Raw genomic sequence first — 15,948 nt, forward strand, 5'->3', positions numbered from 1 at the left:
TATTGCACATGGGATGCATGATATGCCAAGACACACCCTTTGTTTAAAAGAAAACGTATTTCAATTTTTTCACAGGGGATGCAAGATTTGCCCACACTCTGCCACTGCTTACCGAGAGAACACCCCAATTATTGCCTAGTAAATCAACAAATTGCCCAGACTCATCAGTTGTTTTAAAAGAGAAAACATCCAATTATTGCACAGGAACTACCTGCTCTGCTCACAATCACCAGTTGACTACAATGTATTACTTCCATGGGGGGTAACCTGCGTGCCCCAACAACAGGGGCAGTAATGACTCCTGGGGAGAAACTGGGTGTCCCAGACCCTAGCTCACTGCCCCCCCCAGTATGCTATGACCCTTACACCTGTTCAGGTGGCCCCCCCATGTGAGTCGGGCGGTTCTCCAGCGCGGTTCCTGCATGTGACACATAAAACATCCATTAGAAGCCCTGCCCCCCTCATATACCAATATATATTCTCTGCAATGAAGCAGGGGCCATCAATGCCCCCCACGCTACCAAGGCCAAGCCTGTTTGTCAGTTACGAGAACTAGTTTGTCCATATTACATTCTCGTATGGAGTTGGGTGGGGCAAACACTTGTGTACCTTCAGAGGCAGTAGTGTAGTGTCGTGTCTTGAAACTAAGTCAATTATTCAACTGCTAAGTCTGATAATGACCATTGCATTTTGGTATGTGTGATTTAGAATCACATCTTAACTCGTCCCCCTACCATTCTACCCAGGAACACCTCCTCATCCTCTGCCTTCAAACTGACCTCAAAGTTCTCCTCCTTTAAAGACACTTCCAAATTCAATTTGTGCCCTCGCTATTATCTGAAGGAAGACCTTTTATTATAGCAAGTTCTAACCTCCTTGACTATGGAAGTGTCTTCCCAGTGTGTTCTTGTGTTTTGAGAGTCTGCCATTTTTTGCAGTACTATCCTTCTACCTATTTTTGGTACTCTTTTGTAACATGCGCATGTCACTTTTATCTTGTAACACACTGTTTGCTACCTCTTACATCGTGTTTGCTTCCGGTACTTGCACAAGTGCCCCTATTGCTTACGTAACTTTTGTTCTTGTGTTTGACTGCCTGCCATGTATTGCAGTCTTATACCTCTACTTGTACATTGTACGCTTTTATAACTTGCACTCATGTCACTTTTTCCTCCTGTAATGCACCGTTAGCTACTTCTTGTATTATTTGCCCACGTTTGTCACTTTGCTTCATGTAACTTAGCGTTAGATTGTGTAAGGTGTTCACTTATAGTGCTCCCATGTATAAGTTCTGTCCCTATTGTGAAGCGCCTGACACCTTCGGGTAAAATCCGCGCTATATAAAGGCATATTTAAGAGTGAGTATGTGATTATGAACAGCAACGGGCTGCAGAGCGTAATATAAGCCTCGAACCCGGTTCCCCCGCATCAACCAAAAATCGTGCACAATGAGGAACTACAAGCGAGTCACTACTACTCTGCCGCCTAAAAGGCCGGAACGGCCGGCTTGGCTCACTCAACCGCCCGCCCCCCCCCCCCCCCCCCCCCCCCCCCCCCCCCCCCCCCCCCCCCCCCCCCCCTCCACTACGAGCCCCAGCACCCATGAGTGCTGGAATGCCACAGCCGCTGTTAGCTGCGAGATGTCGGCCCAGTGAATAGAGCAGCTCCCTATACCAGAACAGGGCCTTACGACACGAGTGTGGCCTGTAGGGGGGGTGAGATGTCCACTACAGGGACAACGGGCAAAATATAAAGCGTCTACGGCCACGACCAGACTGCGCAACCCCCGCCGAGACTTCGCTCCTAGAAGGAATAGCCTCCACCGTACGCGCTGCATCCCCAAGCACCGGATATCAATGCAAGACACCAACACTGCCATGGATGAGATCACAGCATTCCAGAAAGCTGCGGCGAGCTATTAACTCACAGCGAGCACAGCGTGCTACTCTCCTCCCAGACACTTCATTTCCGTGGCATCAATGGGGGGGTCGAGCACCTTGGGGATACGGGCCACCCCCGTGCTGCTTACAGTTCCCCACTGCCAAACGCACTCCAAGTTCAGCCGCACAGGAGGCCCGAGCAGCAGGCATGGCTCTGTCGACCGCCAACCTCGCGAGCCCCGGTAGGAAACTAACCATGGACCCCACAATGGCCGCTAAACAATGGCCAACCAAAACCAGAACGTGGGCCCATAACAGTAACACTATACTACGGAAATGGTGACAAAATTGGTCACCCGGTCCCTAATTAAAGTTTTATAGCAGTACCAAATCCACCCTATACCATTCCTTCCTCGAGGACAAACATAAAATGGCAACGACTGGGTGCTCTCCAATTCCTAGTATGTACATATCCCGAGCACTGTGGCACCTCAAATTCGAACATTTACCATAAATAATGCGTGCGGCATGTGACCGTGTCTTTTACTCCAAAACTCGTGAGGCACGTTGCCAGCGCCCACCCTGCCAGTGGAGGGGCTCTGAGCCAGAGCGGTGTGACTGCAATCCGGAGCTGCTGGGAAGGGTTTAGGTTTACTTAAATACTCTGCACAAAGGAACTTCCTATACATAAACAGAGACAAAACCACTCACGCTAGCGTCACTATCGCTCGTACAACATATGTACCCCGATCCGTGAACCTGTCCAGAACTGATTTGAAATTTGCTAATGTATTCCTATGCCTTAATGAAATACGTGCGTTTGTTTCAGAGAAACCTGTAAACTTTACACACACGGGGTCCTTTGCACCCATCTGAGGACCTAATCCACAATTCCAAAGAAACACCAAGAACTTACTACCACAATAATAGGAACGCCAGCACTAGCTACAGCAAGATAGTTGCTACATCACAATGGTGGAACGGTCCCCGGTAATCCCTTCGTGCCCCACGTGTGTCGGAGCGCTTAGGTGGACCTGATGCATTACTTAGGGGCAGAGCAAGTCCAGTCGCCCAGGCCAACAACCCTGTTGGCCTGCCGACTGTGCGAGATGACCCTGCGCGAACTTGACTATTCTGGGGCCAAGGTGGGATGAGAGCCTGTGTCGAAGTGCCCAGCACATGCCTGGCCGAGAGGCCCCCACACCAACCTCACAATGCAGGACCTGGTGTGCACAACGCGGCCCGCTATAAGCCCAGCCAAGCGCATCTAAGCCGTGTTAACAAACCATTGAATACGCGCCATAAAGAGGCCGGTTTCCAATCAAATAGCGCAATTCCAGTCTGGCCTTCGCTGAGACTTAGCTGGACATCGAGATGTTGCCCATGAGCGCCCCGAGAAACATGTCACAGTGCCTGAGATCTGCAGCACCACTCCCCATCTGGCCCCTAAATAAAGGAGTAACACCGCGAATGTAAAACTCTCTATGCCAAGGTAGTGAAGAAATGCAGGGAACCCCTTACGCTATTAACAACCAAACTCTGGCGTATAGGAAGACCATAACCGAGGAACAGTGCCACCCCATTGTGTAAACGCCTTACTGCACCCAGAGTATTGCACATGCACGAGCAATCAGTAAAATTTCGAACACCCACTTTGTGTTTCCTTAGTACTGTGGTTGTAGCCTCCTTGTCTGTAGTCCCACTTCAATGAAGAGTTAGTGCTCCCTGTATACTATCCCTAATAATATATTTAACATCAACCTACACCTACAATGCTCCGCTCACTGTATAAAAGTCTGCCCGGCACCACAACACAAATAAATGATGCGAGAACAGTAAGCGTCAAGATTATTCCACTCCACAACCGCAGTCCTGCGATCGCCCCCTCCCTGGGCTATCAGAAGCTAAAATTGTTTAACAACCCAGTGGTCCCACATGCCTCAGCTCATTCCAGGGACCTGCTGGTGTGGGGACCTCAATGTGGGGGCAGCGGCTAGTGCACGCGACCCCATTTGCCTGCTCTCTCCTGAAACACCACAAGCGGCACGCCACATACCTCCGTTCACGGCCTCTCCGAGGAGCCAAGACCAAATCGGATCAATCAAACCAAAACCCGTCCCCGATAGGGGACGACTCACCCAACCGAAGGAAAAGAGCACACCGACGCCAGACCAGGTCTCTGGACAGAGGGACCAGAGGGCATACAACTGGCGACAGGGTGAGGGGACAAAGAGGCCACCAGGTGGGTGGGGGAAGAATATATACCTCTTTCTGCCTCCCACCCTGGCCGGAAGTGACGAGCGGGACCCTAACAGGGGTGGTGGAACACTGGGCTGCCCTGTGTGCCATCTTGTGGCACTAAGGGGGCCGCCCTCTTATGAGTGTCCCCTGCGGGGACATGTTGGTCGGCCTGCAGATCCCCAGGTCCGAGGTCGAGCGCCATAGCCGTTAGGCCAACTCCTCTCAGCTTGCATAGATGTAGTCTGATCTAAGTGCAAACGTCTGCTATACGCGGCGTTAAACAATCGCACAAAGCGGGAAATGCAATATTTATAGCGTTTCATTGATAATATGCTCCAAAGTGATGCATCTAGAGGCGCTAACAGTATTCTGGGTGCTCGCTGCCTTGAGACAAGCCCTAAGCTTGTCCTTTTATGCCTGATCAGTGAATACATGGACACTGTAGCATCAAAGCGTTGACCATAAGCTGCAGTGAGCTATGCGTGGAATGCCCCTGCGGGTACAGCCTGTCACGTAGGGGTAAACCAAGCTCTACGGAATACCTATCTGGAAGACACGGCTCTGCTTTTACATTTCTGTCTCGTGCACACAGCCCTCATAAGCCAGCTGTGGACACGGCGCGCTATAGCCAGCTCCTGCAGTCCATAGAAACGTAGCCACTCAGCGACTAGATGGCCATGTGTACTGTTTGGCCCGTCCAGACGAGCGCAATGTTGTGACAGAGTCCGCAGTGCCGTCTGTAATGCACCCCCCCTTTTTTACGTCACCTGCAGTGCTGACATGCGTGGACGTTCACAGGACGTCCACGTGCACACGCCGCACCCTGGCTAAGAACCGTGACCTGGGGATGGAGGAAATCCCTGTAACCTGAGTGACATTGTTTTGATGTAAATGTGCTTGAAAGTACTATGTTTCACACTGAGAACTGCCCAGTGGGTCCATGTACATGAAGCGGAGCTTTCAAGTTCCAAGCCAGAAAGAGGTAGCTGGACAGTGCCTGCTTCTAGGCACTCACAGCTGCCTGTGGTGTTTTAGCTGATTAATTGTTCTAAGGGTCATTTTTAATGAGATTGAAAACCCATTCCCAAAATATAAGGCCAGGGGGATGCAGAGCAAATGTCTTGGGGGGGAGGGAGAGGGGGAGGGGCGGAAACAGGCCTGTGCCTAAAACATGAGATGGCAAGCCTGCTAAAAATGAACAGAAGTGGGATGATCCCCATGGCCACAGCAAATGTTGGACTGTAGCACTGCCAAAAACTTGCTGTCGGGCACCGTGAACACAGTGCTGTTTGACTGCGACGGGGTGATGTGGCGCGGGGACCCGGCAGATGTACGCCGAGAAGCTGGCAAGGAAACAAACAAAATCCTACAGCTGTTAAATAATCCCGTGCCTTGCGGGACAATCCGCCAGAGCTGGCATTTAGGCCACAAGTCCAGTGGCAGGAAGCAAACTACAAAACCCAGAATGCAAAGTCGTTGACTAACTAGCTCGAACTGGGTGACATCACCTGTGGCACTCCTGGCAAGTATGAGACTACAACTTCCAGAATCCAACTGATGTTGTTGACTTGAAATCCAAGTCTCTGACATAATGTTCCGGTGCAAAGGACTCAGTCTTCTAGTAACCATTCCCAATTGCGGCTGGTGAGGTAATACAATAGTGTATCTAACACCCCCGCACCCCCAACCATCCACCCTAACACGTCTCGGGCCCACAGCAGCCAGGAACAGCTGAGCTGCCTGTCCCTCATTCAGCAAAATAGGAAAAGTAATTGAAACCGAGTTCGCCCAACCCCACTCATGTCGCCATGGCTACCAAATGGTGCTATGTAATGTGCACCCACATCAGACAGCTAAGGCTTTTTAGCCAGCAGCACTGATGACATCTGGAAAAGGTTTAGAATGGGCACAGGTGGAAAGCGAGCAGAACTGGCCTTTGGCCAGGCAGCGCCCTGTGCGAAACCACACTTGGCACCCCTCCCGCTTATCTTATTATAAGTGAGGTATCTTGCAACTGCTCCTGTACCTCTCGGGGTGCCAGCGGCCTGGGCCCAGCTCACATATGCCAAAATCTGACCCTGACTACAAGTCCCACAATGCAATGCTTGTTTGGTTGGCAGAAAAGCTTTGGCTGGTGCGGGCGCCCCGGACATAGCTGTACTTGGCCGTCAGTGGTCGCCTCATCCTCCCTCTAATCTCCGCCTGGATGTGACAGTGGAACTAAACAACCTGAGACCATTCCTTTTGCATGGAGCGCTAAATAAATGAATGAGCCGATGCAAGTTCAGCCGGCATGTTGAGTCTGAAGTGTTAACACTGTTTCCTTATTATTTTAAAATGTCTCTGGGTATGTCCGAAAATAAATGCAACCTTATCACAGATCAGGCCTTCACCTGGCTCGATAGTTTAGTGGGATACTGCGTCTGCTGTTGGGATGTCTTTTTCACACAGCTTCCTGAATAATAAGCTAACAACATTAAATATAATTATGATTTCTGTGTAGATTTTGATGAATAGACTTTTTTTATTTTACTAGTTGTTGTTTGCGGTGAAGCCTCCTTTAACTGTGTTAAGAAAAGATGGTGGTTAATAATTTACAAGACGTCAGCCGTTCTTTCATGTACTTGCTTCCCCAAGAAATGGATCCAAGAAGCCGCGAGCAACCAGAAACTGTTAAATGCTGTTTTGGAGGCTACAATATGAACTTAGTACAGTTTTACCAACACCCCTAGCATGTCCTCTTAAAAAAAGCTCTCGCGTGGCAGCAGGGGGAGGGATTCACTCGCAGGAGCGTTAATTGCGACCAGATGGGCCGCTCCCTCCCGCGAGTGGATCTCCTGACGTGCACGCGTTGCCATTAAAGGCAATGGCAAGGCCTGCACGTGCTTGGCTGAAAAGCCTAAGCCCTCGGAATAGGTCGTTTTAATTTGCTGCGCATGCGCTGCGAAGGCTCGCCCTAAAAATGAGGGGTAGTTAAGTTAGATAGGCGGAGGATCGTAGAGATTTAGTAAGGATTGGAAAAACAGGCCTAGCACCATGGACAGAACCCCAAAAAAATGGCCGCGCCCATGCGAGCCGCGTGGTGTCTTTCGCGTGTGATTACAGGTGCGAAACATGCTTCGCACTCCAAGAGACATAGAAACGAAATGCGGACAAGTGCGGTGAGCGGCTCTGCCTCCTCGCGGAACTCGGCCACAGAGCAGCAGAGTTTTTGGATCATTTCACGGAGTTCTGCGTAGCGTGACTCCACTAACTCCTCATAGGCCTAACTGCAAACATTTAAACTACTTAAACATTTATCATGACATTATAACATCTTAAATATGAACCTTTTCTCCACCCCACCATTTTCCCATCACCCCAAGTTTTCACCCCCACAGCATCTTGCTTCACTCATTCTTTTCACTTTTTTCTCAATAACCTCATTCCATTCCCAATCTCTTTCACTCTTTTTCCCAAGCATCCTCTAAAGAAGCCTCCTTCTCCTGCCCCAGGCATCTCGTACACTGTCTTCCTTTATCTGTGCCTCCCACCCTTCCACACCGAGGGGTGGATCCACCTGCATCTGACTCTACACCCCCCACCAACTACCACCACCCAGGAAAACCCCAGAGTGGGTTTTACTGCCTCGCCCTAACGTACTGCAATGTAGCAGTTCAGCATTCACCTCTTCTGCACCAAATGCTCTGATTTCATAGCTCTCTAAGCAAGTCCCTCCATTCCAACATATAACAGGCATCGCCCAGGTTAGAAAGATGAACCCCATCTCATGGAAAAAGCTCTGTTTCTTCTTCTTTGATGCCCCCATCTGCCACCAACTTAATGTCCTTCGCAAAACAGAACACCCTCATCGCCCGCTTGAGTTTCTTCCTGGCCTTGTGATGGCTGCATGTTCAATTGCCCTTCTCCATTTCCTACAATGCACAAATTCAGTTCAAACCAGACATGTAGTAGAGTTAGCCCCGATAGCTGGTCCAGGTAATTTTAACCCAAATGTAAAACAAGCATAAACGGACAACCCCAATTTGGTACCATAGTAGCTAAAACTGCAACAAATTCCCCCATATAATCCCACTCCTCCCCCACCTGCCTCATTGTTGTATCCTGCTATCCCTCCTCTTTGTCCTTTTTTAATGTTCTGTTCTCTGCTGCTCAACCTGTCTCTATGATGTCATCCTTAGTTCTATCTGTGTATGTTTGAGTGTACTGTCAGTTACCTTGGAGGCTGAGCAGCAGGGCAACTGCTTTCGGTGGGGCCTTCACTGGATTCTACTATCTTAAGGATATGCTGTATCTATTTATCCTATGACTTCATATCAACAATAAATCTACATTTGGAACACAGCAACCAAAGAGTCATCTTAATTTTATTGGATGTTAATGTTACAATTATATGAGGGTCCAGAGGTGGTAGGTTTCAAGTAGGTATTTATTGAGATACAAGGTTACAGAGGTATGATGTTGAAGCCAGGATGTAAAAGTAAGGCAGTAAGTATCCTTGTAAATACGCCCCACCAGGAGCTGTCCTCCTGGCAGCTCAGCCTTCAGTCACCAACTGAATCTGTTCACCCATCCAACATTCTATGACATGTACAGCATTCCACACAGTCAGACTAGAGAGCCAGGGAAGAAAGAATATAGAGAAATAACCATACAACAGTTACACTGGCGACAATTGGAGAAACTGAACTACATGTGACAAGACTACAAAAAAGGAACTACTTAAGAAACTAAGAGGAATTGAATTGCACCCATTGCGAACGCTTTTAAATCCCCACCGGTGTCTTAAACATCAGACAGCCTACTGAAGTAAGTTGATCGTTGGTATGTTGTTTGGGACACGTCAAATGTTATGAGAATGGACGTTTAAACTATGCTGTTTTAAAACAGGCAGCTTACAGTAGTGAAATGAATTGATAGCTGGTAAAACCAACCGGCGATTCGGAATTGAAACTATAATTAAAGCCAACCAGAAATGCTAACATACAAATGGCACTGCAAGTTGTGAAGGAATTTGTTCTGTGAATTATTTTTGCGAATTTTGATCTTTGGCACAGCTGAAAGCAAGTCTCATGTTCAACTACCTTCATATTTTTTCATGGATAATTGGCAATGCATGCAGCAATGCAACTCAGGAGACAAACTTGTAATTTGGGCAGCGTGTAATTTGTGCACCAATATGGGACATTGTCTGCTTTATGCTTTAACAACAACAATGTATTCAGGGGCAGTGTTGGGCCCGGGAAGTGTTTGGCTTAATGTGACATCCACAGTGCTGGTGTAAACCATATTGTGGACTTTGGACATTTTAAAGGACTCACCCGCGTGCCCTTCAACGGCAGCATCAACATCGGCTGTGACGTGTCAGCGGAGATAAAGACTGCACTGTAGGTGAAAATCCTGTTGTGACGTGGACACCTGGTTACACCTCAATGGGCTGGTGTGCTATGGTTCAGAAATCAGGAGCAAGCCTCAGTAGGGCGAGTGCAATCAGCCAGTTTGTACTTTGTATTAGTGCTGCGCATCTCTTAACGTAGTGAAGGCATTCTGACGTAGAGTTCATCGCGCGCATGCTACGTGAGTGTCTCGCAACCAAGTTTGCGTGAGTTTGGAGGTCGTTGCCCAGATAACGAAGAACATTTAATTGTGTTGGCTGCACACCTAAGCTGGAAGGATCATTGGTGAAGCCGGAGGGCAGCATTGTTTTAGAAGGAATGAGTCACGAACTGAGGAATGTGTGAGAAAAAGTACACCGGAATTAACACATGCCAGTAAAAAGTTGTAGATACTCCGTTTATGCAGGAAGGTGTGCAGGTATAAGAAGTCAGTTCATGAATGCCTAAACATCGTTATTCACCCAAGCAAACAGTGCCCTGATATTTCTAATGATAACATTGTATACCCCCATTCTCTCCCACGAGGCAATACACCTTTGAAAGATGGGGGGCTGGGGGTGTGGCAGCCGACCGCAGTGAGGTCCCCCCCGGGCGATTTGGGAGGGGCTGTGGGGGGAATGTATATGCAGGAGCATCGGCCATCTTACGGTTTGGGCTTGTACTAGTTTGTAGCCCAAATGGAGCCCAAGCATAAATGCTTTGGGCTCCTGCTCCCAGCCCCCATTTTAGGTTTGGTGACCTGGTGGCTGGGAGTTTAGGCAGGAATTTTTTGTCAGGAGAATTTTGTTTGGATTTATTAGCGCTGTTTTATTTCATTTGCTCAGAATTTTGCAGCGTTGTTCGTGGTGATTATGGAGGACCAGCGAGTGGTTGAGGCACTTCGTTTGCTCGCTGAGGCTGGGAGGATGGACCTGGTTGTTGGCGGGGGCCTGCGCGTCCACCGCGCCAGGCCTCCGCCGGAGTTGCGGCAGCCGTGGTGGCGTGTTCTTCTCCTAAGAAGCGGAGAGCGTTGACGGTAAGAGAAAGGGGCTGATCTCGTACTCGGAAACCGGCCCCGTCTGAGGCAGCGGGTGTGGGAGGCGGGGATGTGGATCCCAGTTTGCGCGACCCTCCGTGTGTGGTGGAGTAGGTCGCGTGGTTGCACCCTTTAGTGGCGCACGTTGGGAGCGCGGCTAGTTTGGAGGAATCTGTGATGGTGCCCGTGGCTTCCCCGGCTGCTGGTAGCAGGCGGGGGGCAGTAAAGTGAGCAAGAAGCCCTCCGCTTCGCTCACAGCACTGGAGAGAAGGAATGAGTTTGGAGCGGTTGCTCCTCCGCGTATGGCACAAAGGGGCTCTGTTCAGTTGGGGGAGGGGCGGGGCGGCTGGGAAGCGGGCAGGGAGCCGGATTTCGACGCGCTAACGTCTGGGAGTGATTTTGTTGCGAGGGCCCAGGTGGGGGGTACTTTGGTTGCTGGCAAGGTTGAGGCAGGGGAATTTTTGGAGACTGGGGCTGCTCATTTGCAAGGGGGACAGGGTGAGTCAAGTATTGATTTGAGAACTGAACATTGTGTGCAGGAGGGGTTTTTGGGCAGCCCTTTATTGTTCTCTACACCTGCCTCTTTACATGGGGATGTTTTGTCCGTGGTTGGGAGCTCTAAGGGTGATGGTGAATGGGCGCAAGTTGGGGAGGGGGTTTCTTTTCCTGATATGGGACAGTTGGTAGGAAGGGAGTCAGTTGGAGGCACATCATCCGGTGTATGGCGCTTTTCAGAGGGGGAGAGCATAGGTAATTTTGTGCCCGGCTCCTTCATACAGGTAGGCAGGGATTTGGAGCCCGCAGGTGGTTTTCAGGCTTGGGAGGGTTTAGATACATTTCCCTCTTGGTCAGAAGGATTGCGGAGCAGTGTGATGGAGAGCCAGTCATTTGGTAGGGTGCGCATGGGGTGCAGGAAGGTTGATAGTGGTAGGGGTGAGACGAGAGTGGTAGAAGGGGCAAAGAGTTGGGTTCCAGCCTCAGCAGTGGGGGCAGCTATGCTGGATTGGAGTGAGGATGAGGAAGTAGTTGGTTCTTCCCTGTTGGTGAGTGCGGGCAGGGTGGTGCAGTTTGGTCGGATAAGAAGGCAGTCGGCTGGTTCAGTTTTGCCTAGATGTCAGGGGGCTGAGGCTGCTTTGGTTATTAGGGATCCCAGTACACCAGTCCAAACTTTTTCTTTTCAGGCATCTGCGCGTCGCGGCGGCCCCGACTCGGTAGGGCGTTGTACGGCCCATTCTCGTCGAGGTGAAGTGAGGGTAGAGCCTAGCGCGGCACTTTTCGTACCACCGAGGGAGCCCGTCGTGGTCAGTATACGAAGGTCCGGCGCGACCTCATTGGCCCCAACGACTAGCAGGTCTAGGTGGTCAGCCTTGCCGACGGCTATGGAGATACAGAGTCAGCGCGCAGGGGTGTACCGGCGGGTACAGTCGGCTCCCCCCAGGGAAGAAGTTCAGAGCCTGTGAGAGCTAGCATGGGCAATGTGGGTTTAGGTAGGACCCGGGGTGTTGATTTTGAGAATGCTGGGTTTCAAGTGGTGGAGCCGGCTTTGCTTGATTATGATGATGACAGTCCTGAGGAAGGTGAATTACAGGAGGCTGAGGGGGGTGGGCCCTCTCACCTGTTGCATAGTGTTTTGCAGGTACAAGAAGTGGCACAGCAGGTTGACAGACGAGAGTGCGGCCCATCAGTGAGGGCTCCTCAGAAAAGGAATACACAGGATGTAGCAGTGCGGCGGTCAGAGTCCGCTAGAGCAACTTCTTTAGAGCCAGGTGAGAAGATGGTTACACAGGCCAAACCTACAATGGTGTCTGCGGGGACAGCAGTCGAGGGTGTCGGGGGGGTGATTGAGGGGAGGTTGCTTAAAGGGAGATATGTCAAAGATACAAGTGTAGGCACTGATGTCAGAGTTGGAGCAACGGGGGGTAAGGTGGAGAGTGGGACTAACACAGATGTTGTTGGGGGTGTTAAAGAGCTGCTTGATAGTAAGGAATTAAAGATTAAAAAGCTGCCTTACATGGGGGTCACAAAACCTTTAGGCGCTCATTTAATTGTTGGCAATAAAAGAGCACATTTGGAAAGGTGAGTATGGTGAGATATTGAAGCTTTTGCACTGGGAGGTCAGGTCAAAAGAAGGTTCTAAGGAGGAGGAGTATGAATTGGCTAAGCGCCCCAAGGTTCCATTAACTATTGAGAATTGGACAGCAGCTTTTCTAATAGATGCAAGCTTATATTGTGAGAAATTCCCGGAGCGCAGCGTGTCTATATTTAAGTATATGGATGTGATTAGGAAAGCGCAAATTACTGGAGGGGGTTACGCATGGGCACAATACGATGAAGAGTTTAGGGCCAGGATGGCATGGGATCCAGAAGCAAAATGGGGGGAGTTAGATACAGATTTATGGCAGCATACATTGGGGGCAGCTTCAGGTGGCAAGACTATTTTTACGGCTAGTGGCTTGCCGTTAATTTATCGGCCCTTTCAGGGCAAGCCCACCCGGGGTGGGGTGGGAAGCAGTTCAGCTACACAGTCTGGAAATGGAGCGTGCTGGGATTTCAACAAGGGTTTATGCACTAGAGAATATTGTAAATATAGACACGAATGCTCTAGCTGCGGTAGGCGCCACCCCCTTGTTAAATGTGGGGGCCCAAACTTCCAGCTGACCAGCAAAGGACTCAGTCAGGTGCAGGTACTTCCGGCCCCCCACAGCAGTTTCAAGGGGGTCGGGATGTAGAGGGGCTCTGGGCCAAAGGGCTCATACACCAGTTAGGCTGCCACGGCTACAACAGGCTCTCCAGGAGTATGAAGATGCAGGGGGGAAAATGAAGCTTTTGGAGGGTTTTCAATATGGTTTTCATTTAGGTTATCTGGGTCCAAGCAGAGATGATGGGCGGATACCCTGAAGTCAGCATATGAGCATAGTGTGGTGGTGCGAGAAAAACTGAGCAAAGAAGTGCATGAAGGAAGGATCGCAGGCCCTTTTGATGAATGGCCGATCCACAATTTGATAATTTCACCTATTGGAGTGGTGCCTAAGAAAGAGCAAGGGCAGTACAGGCTAATACAGCATTTGTCATTGCCTGAGGGGTCTTCAGTAAATGATTTCATTAATGAGGAGGCTGCCTCGGTTTCATATTCCTCGGTTGACATGTCCATGTCACTTGTAGTGACCACGGGCGCAACTGCAGAGATGGAAAAAATTGATATTAAGTCTGCATTTTGGTTGCTTCCAGTCAATCCAGATGATTGGGATCTTCTGGGTATTTAATTTGATGGAAAATGGTACGTGGATAAAGCATTACCGATGGGTTGATCCATGTCGTGTGCTTTATTTGAATGTTTCAGTACTTTTTTGCAGTGGCATTTCACGCACCACTCAGGTCATACGCTGGTGACGCACTATTTAGATGATTTCTTTTTTGTGGGTTCCCGGGGCTCCGCGGAGTGCCAGACAGCTCTGGACACTTTCCATGGGCTCATGGAGTAAATGGGTGTGCCTTTGGCTCCAGAAAAAACAATGGGTCCTTCCACAGTGTTATCCTTTTTGGGTATTGAAATTGATTCTGTGGCAATGCGGGCTCGCTTGCCAGATGACAAAAAGGTGAAAATGCTGGACTTGCTGGGCTGTATGCTATCAAAACTGAAAGTGAAGGTGAAGGAGATTCAGGTGCTACTGGGACATCTTAATTTCGCTTGTAGGGTGGTGAAAGCATGGAGGACTTTTTGTAGAAGATTAGGCAGGGCTTTGGCTGGTCAGTATTTGCCTCATCACCGTGTTTGCTTGTCAGCAGGTGTCAAGGAGGATTTGCGGATGTGGTCCTTTTTCCTCACTTCATTTAACGGTGTGCCACTAGTCAGAGACGAGGATTTTCAGTGGGAAGTGCAAATGTTTTCGGATGCTGCGGGCAGTGACGATTTTGGCTTGTACTGGAATGGAAAGTGGTGTGCGGAAAAATGGCCAGAAGATTGGTTGAATGGTGGGAGGAGCATAACATTTCTTGAGCTCTTTCCATTGTTGGTGGCTTTGACCCTTTGGGGGGATGAGCTGGCACACAAAAAGGTCTTGTTTCGGGTTGACAACATGGCAGTGGTGGAGACAGTAAACCGGCAGTCAGCCAGAGATGAGCAGATCTTGAAACTAATGAGAGTTTTTGTGCTTGGCTGCTTGAAGCATGACATTACCTTTCGAGCTTTGCACATTCATGGTGTGGACAATGACATAGCAGATGCTTTGTCTCGTTCGCAGTGGGGGAGATTCTGTGGAGTGGCCAAGGAGGCGGACAGGACACTGACCCCAATGCCGAAACATCTGTGGTATGTAGGCAACGTCGGGTATTACAGCTGGTGGTAGGTTCTTTATCTGGGTCCACGCGTATGGCATATTCTCTGGCATGGAAGGAGTTTTTAGAATCTAGTACGTGCAGGCGTGAAGAAGCTTGGCGTCATTCCGAGGATGTGATACAGTTCATTCTAGATCTCATAGAGAAAGGCCTGTCTAAGGTGACCATTGCTTGGAAGTTGGCAGGTATCTCTTTTATGGGGAAACTCTTTTGGGGTTACTCTCCTTCGGCTGGCGAAATTGGCAAGAGAATGCTAGAAGGTTGGGCCAGGGAGCTGGGAGGTACTCAGTTGTCTGGGGCTCCCTTATCATGGCAGACTTTGGCCCGATTATTGGAGGTTTTACCCTTAGTTTGCAGAGATGAGTTTGAAGCTTGTTTGTTTTCCATGTTGATGGCTTTCATGTTTTTCGGGGCCTTTAGGGTATCGGAGTTGTTGGGTTCTAAATCTAGAAAGGGGATTTACTGGCGAGAAGTGTTTTTATCAGATAAGGGGTGTGCACGTTTGGCTTACTAGTTCTAAGACTGATCAGAGGAAGTTGGGGAAAGCGGTGTGGTTGGAAGCTCGGTCCCCAAAAGTTACCTGTCCATTGAGTTTGGCTCGCCGCTGGCGAACACTGTCAGGGGGTGATGACTGCGACCCTGTTTTTCAGCACACCAACGGGTCGTCGGTTACAGCGTATCAACTGCGCATGGTGTTGCGTATAGCTTTGCAGCAGATTGGTTTGGATGGGGAGCAGTATGGAACGCATTCTTTTAGGATTGGTGCAGCCACAGAAGCGCATAATAGAGGATGGTCTCAAAGGGACATCATGCGGCTAGGGCGCTGGTCTTTTAATTGCTTTCAGCGTTATGTGCGGGGCAACGCGGGGGATGCGCATGCGTCATCCTCTTTGCCTTGAATGTTCATTGTTTTTTCTTTTACAGGTTCGGTAGCTAGGCCCCAGTCTCGAGAAGTGACAGTCTGGATTTTGGGGCATTCGTTCGTAAAATGGGCCCGGGTTCAGGCGGCTCAAAGTTTTTTCGGAACGTTGTTGGGATTTAATGAAAAAATGTTTAATATTGTGTGGAAAGGGCTAAGGGG

This window comes from Lissotriton vulgaris, chromosome 7 (assembly GCF_964263255.1).
Source record: "Lissotriton vulgaris chromosome 7, aLisVul1.2, whole genome shotgun sequence".
Classification (NCBI taxonomy): domain Eukaryota; kingdom Metazoa; phylum Chordata; class Amphibia; order Caudata; family Salamandridae; genus Lissotriton; species Lissotriton vulgaris.